Here is a 5624-nt window from a genome sequence, read left to right as displayed (position 1 = left end):
ACATCAGTACCGAAATCGGTCAATTCGTCGGTGAGTTCTCCCAGTGAGTTACTCGTAAATGTATATTACTAAATTTTAGGAATGTCTTTGTAAATTACTGAATCTGTAATACAATAACATATCCAACTTTCAAGAAGTTCATACAGTTTCAGAAGAGCATGACATGTTGTGAGGTCTGCAATTGGAACGTTTACTTTCCTGTTCAGTCTGACGGCTTCTTCAACATATTTCCAGTTCATTAATACAGTGTCCTGATTGATGAATACGACTCCTCCGATAATTATATTGCGGTCGGTCAATTTATGGAGAAACTTTCTTGTTTCACTGATGATGGTTGTGTGGGAAATATTGTCCAGCTGGAAGAACTTTCCCTATAAGTAGTTGAGGCAGAGTTTAGTCAGAGTACGTTTTCCAGGATTCACTTCAATTTCTTTTTTCAATAGAATGCCCTCTTTATCAAATTATTCCTGCATGTACTAGTAGTATATATTGATTCTTTTACCGGACGACCTTGGCTAAGGTCATTTGATGCCATAGTCTATTTTTGCCACAATTCAGCTATATTTTCATATTTCCTGATGGATTTAGCTAATCTGTATTTGCAACAAATTGCCTAACCCTACAACAAATTCTAAAAATCTCGTACTAGGGTTTAACATAGTAGAGTGCTGGGGTCGGAGCTGAATCATCCGGAAGAGCCAAAGCCTTTTATGCCCTTATATTTATAGTTTTGTGTGTGTGCGTGTGTGTGCCTTGAAGTGTTTTTTGTTATATTTTGCGCATGTGTGTATGTGTGCCTCAAAGCTTTTTTGAGCCTCTGAAGTGGAGGAAGTTTATTTGTTTTGTGAACACGTTTGTTTGATACCATAGCCTATTTTGACCAAAATTAAGGTGTTTTCATATCTTCTGGTGGATTTAGCTAATTTGTAGGTGTAGCAAAATGCTTAACACTAGTAAGAATTAAAGATAAAAAAGAAATAAAAAAAGCTTCGTACTAGGGATGATTAAAATTTTTTAATATCTAGCATGGGAATTCTACCCTTAAAGTCACATGACACTCTGTTGATTCGTTGAGAATTTATTTGGAGGTTATGCTCCGAGCAGGTGGCTAGTTTTGTTTGAGAATGGTAGTAAGGTAATATCTTAGGTATGAAAAAGTACAGATTACTTGATTACTAGTTATGTTTGAAATACTACTACGAAGGCAGTTTTTTAATAATTATTTTGGCTAATAATTTTAATAATAAACCTTTCAAGGCATCCTCTGTGAGAGGCTAGTTACGTCTAGTAAATTAAACAACTAAAGGTAAAGGTAAAGTGTTCCCCTGTGCTTAGCACCACGCCATGAAGGCGTATAGGTGGCGTGGGGGTAACGCCCCACACTTTCTTGATCCGGTCGTGAGTGGAGGTGATGTGATCAGCATCACGCCCCTGACCGTCTTTACCCCCCAGGGTTTCCCTCAGGTACCCATGTTTTTCGAATTGTTATTTGAGTCTTTCATTCTTGACATCTACGTATCATTTATACCTTTGTAGATATGTGCTATCATATTTATTTCTACTCAAAATAATTTCTTAAATATGATATAAACCTCTAAGCTGTCATACATGATATTACTAAAAAAATAATTTCTTACATATGAAAGGAAACATTACTTGGTTAGCAATAAAAATAAAGTTACTACTTTTAATAAACAATATCCTTCATTTTTATTTGCCACAAGTTATTATATAAAGAAACTTTTAAATGACCATGTCTTTTATTCTCATTTGCCGTGACTTAACATGACTTTTGGGACATATTGTCTATTGATCACTTACACATACCAGTATTCATCCAGCATTTTCGAATTCCTTGCACATGACCTTTTAAGTTCAACACACACGATTTCACAGTGACGGTTTAGATCCTTTCGAATTTTGCTTTTCCACTTCACATTCACGCACACCATGACACCCCCTCTTCCAACTGACCGATCATTTCGAAAAATATTGAAGTGACTCACAAAAGGCAATTCATTGTCTGGAACAGTGTCGTTCAGCCAGGTCTCCGTAAACACCAAGCAATCGTAGTTTAACAGCTCCGTCAGGTGAGTAGTACAGTCGGTGAGTTTATTTTTATGCTTTGAGCATTTTGGTAATAAACTGAGAGGGAGGTAGAGTTCCGTTGGAGGGGCCGGTGTTCAGATGAACGTCACCTCACAGGAGCGCGAGGCACACGAAGTAACGGTAGCTGGCGAGGGTTGTTGACTTACCTCGAGGGTGCGGGTCCCGTTGTACCGGCGGCCGAGACATGGTTGCGGAGAGCTTGGGAACAATTTGAATAGCAGGAACAAAGTAACTTCTATAACCAAGTATTCAGTTTGTGATTACAGGATTCCTAGCCTACATTGACGAGCCAGTGTGTAACTTCACAGTCTCATGACGTTGAAAAACTCAAATGGCACAAAACACAACAACAACACAGGCATTAAATTGACCATGTCCTAATAGATAAAAGATTCGCCACAAGCATATTAGATGTAAGAACAGTGCGAGGAGCACATTGTGGATCGGATCATCACATAGTGACAATCAAATATAGATGCAGAATTAATAAAAATAAACCAAATAAAAATAGTATGCAGAACAAATACAAGACTGAGGGATTATATAAAGAAGAAAAAGCTAACTGCATACATAGGAGTTATGAAGGTAAATTGCATAGAAACCCAATATTACCAGGAGACCCTATAGAGGAAATGTGGGGAAAAGTGATGGAGAATGTAAGAACAACTGCTAGAGAAATCCTAGCATATCAAGAGAAACCAAAACAACAGGAAAGATTTGATACTGAATGTAAGGAAGCGATTGAATTTAGGAATAGAAAATACATGGAATACCAGGATATACCAACTAGAGGAAGAGTAGAAGGGTGTAAAGAAGCAAGAAGGGCAGCGGATAAAATCTGTATAAAAAGGAAAAGTAAATATATAAATGATTACCTGATACAGATAGAGGAAGAATTTAAGGCAAATAATGTAAAACACGCTTTCTAGAAAATTTAGATCCTTCAAAGAAGGATACAAACCAAGAACAGATCTAATCAGCAAAAGTGAGAGAGAAATAGTATGTGAAAGACAGAAGATTTTGCAAGTATGGAAATACTATTTTGACCAGCTACTAAACCCACCCCTGAACGTAGAAGATTATGTACTAGAAATATAGATAAATAGAGCACACGAAGATAATATAAACGTAGAAATCGAACCTCCAACAGAAGATGAACTTAAGAAAGTAATGGACAGACAGAAAAGGAAAAATTCACCGGGAAAAGATACCATACCCAGTGAACCACTCAAAAACGAGGACCGGAAATAATAAAGGCAATATACCAGTTTTTACATAAAATCTGGGAAGTAGAACATATGCCGGAAGAATGGAAGAATAGTAATATATGCCCTATTTATAAAAAAGGGGATAAGCTAAAATGTAACAACTACAGAGGTATATCATTTCTGTCAACAGCATATAAAATATTGTCAGGACTTCTTAAAGAGAGTTTGGAACCCTTGGCGGAAAAATGCATAGGAGACTATCAAGCAGGTTTTCGAATTGGAAGATCGACAACAGACCAGATTTACACATTAAGACAGATTACTGAGAAATGCTGGGAATACAATGAGTAGTGTAAGTTGATTGTTTCAAAGTAGCACTTTGTAGGTATCCTCTTTTTTTATCAATTGAATATCACTTTTTGACATATTTTGACAATGTTTTGTCGATGTTTTAGCGTTTAGCGATGTTTTAGTACAATTTTCAATGCACCACTTTTTTCCCACCTCGCACTTGTAGGTATATCACAATCTTACGTGATATAACTTAACCTATTCATTTTTTTTTTGCTAAACTACACGAGAGCCTCTACGTGCTTTGACCTACTTTAGAGTAGTACGCAACGGTAGGGGCTGGACACCTCCTTTGACCTACTTTTTATTTTACGACGTTTCACGCACTAAACTAACCTACAATGAGAGAAAAATTGACAGAAAATCTCTGGCATCACTTTTTAAGCTATTTTTTACCTCCTGCAAATTTTGCTCTTATGCTAACTCGCCCTTTGACCTACTACTTTTTTATTTTACGACGTTTTACGGACTAAACTAACCTACAATGAGAGAAAAGTGGACAGAAGAAGCTCTGGCATCACTTTTTAAGCTATTTTTTTTCCTCCTGCAAATTTTTGCTCTGATGCTAACTTGTCCTTTGGCCTTCTTTTGAAATGACTTACGATATTTTCCTATAAGTCTGCTGTCTCCTCTTACTGTAAGGTCCCCTCAGTGTAATCTACTACGACCTTGCTCTCAGCGTAATCTGCCACGATGTTTTTTAAAACTCTCATGTGTGATCTTCTACAATGTGTGGCCCCCCTGCTAAAGACCTAAATGTACCTCTCTCCTACGATGTTTTGCCCCCCTGCTACGATTTGTTTCTCCTCATGATGCAAAAAAAAAGGTATTGTAGCGATATTTGAAATCGACTGCTGTGTGAAGGGCATGTTCACTGAAAAATAGGAGAGCGGGAGAGTACAAGCAAGCGCCACCTCAAGTTTTCTTCAAGAAATTCGATTTGATCGTAAAAACTCTGCATCCTATTGGAGTGCTTTGGGCGTTTTTTTTAGATTAAAAATTTTGTAATGGAGGATGTAGAAAAAGCCATTCTTGCTCGACGAAGGCGATATTTTTAAAACTGCTCCGTGACCCTCTCGTTCTTCACGTCGTGGACGAAGGACTTCTCGGATGACGCTGCACACGGTGTCCTCGGGCAGCGCGTCGTGGAACTCGCACACGATCTTGATGTTGGTGCGATCGTTGACCACGACCTGCTTCCGCTTCGTCGTGTTGATGACGAACATCGGCCTGTGGGTTTTGAATTCGCTGGGTGTGTAGTACATGTCCACGTTTCCCTCGGTCACGCGTTTGTAAGCGGTGTAAGCTTCGTAAAGTTTTAGGTAATCATCTTTTGTCATGTCGAGGTTGTAATTCTCGCGCGGGAACACTTCGTTCCTGCCATTCTTGAGATAAACATTTTTGATCTTGGAGTGGTCGAATTTGCTGGAATCTTTTTCCTGGTTGTTATCGCGTCCGGTCTGAAAGAGTACAATGACGAAATCTGGCATCTCGTACTGTATGTTGTTGAACTGCATCGTCACGTCGAATTCCATGTGACTTCCTGACGCTATTTTCTGCACGCACTGGTAACCGTGAAAGTGAATCGGCACCTTTGGACTCTTCAAGATCTACGCTTTGTACTTGAGGGCGTAATTCGGCATTCTCAACTCCATGCTCCGGATGACGCACTTGGCTGCTTCGGGTAATGTGTTGGGCAGTGGCGTGGTGCCGTCCGGACCCAAAGTAGCGTATCGCATCAGTGCGTAGTTGTCGTTGGCCGCTCTTCGAAATGTGATTCTCAGTCCTCCCTTCCACATGATCTCCTTGTAGTTCGAGAAGAATCCCGGAAGCAGACGCATGCGAAAGAGCACCGTGTGACTTCTCGTCGATATTTTAGTCCCCGCTTCGAATCCTCCCGCCTGATAGTATGCTGCGTCCGTTTTGGATAATTTCAAAGTTCCCACTGCCGTCGAC

Source organism: Lepisma saccharinum, unplaced genomic scaffold, assembly GCF_977018435.1.
Source record: "Lepisma saccharinum unplaced genomic scaffold, izLepSacc3.1 HAP1_SCAFFOLD_32, whole genome shotgun sequence".
In the NCBI taxonomy this organism is placed as follows: domain Eukaryota; kingdom Metazoa; phylum Arthropoda; class Insecta; order Zygentoma; family Lepismatidae; genus Lepisma; species Lepisma saccharinum.
The sequence above is the reverse complement of the archived record's forward strand: the minus strand, read 5'-3'. Positions refer to the sequence as shown.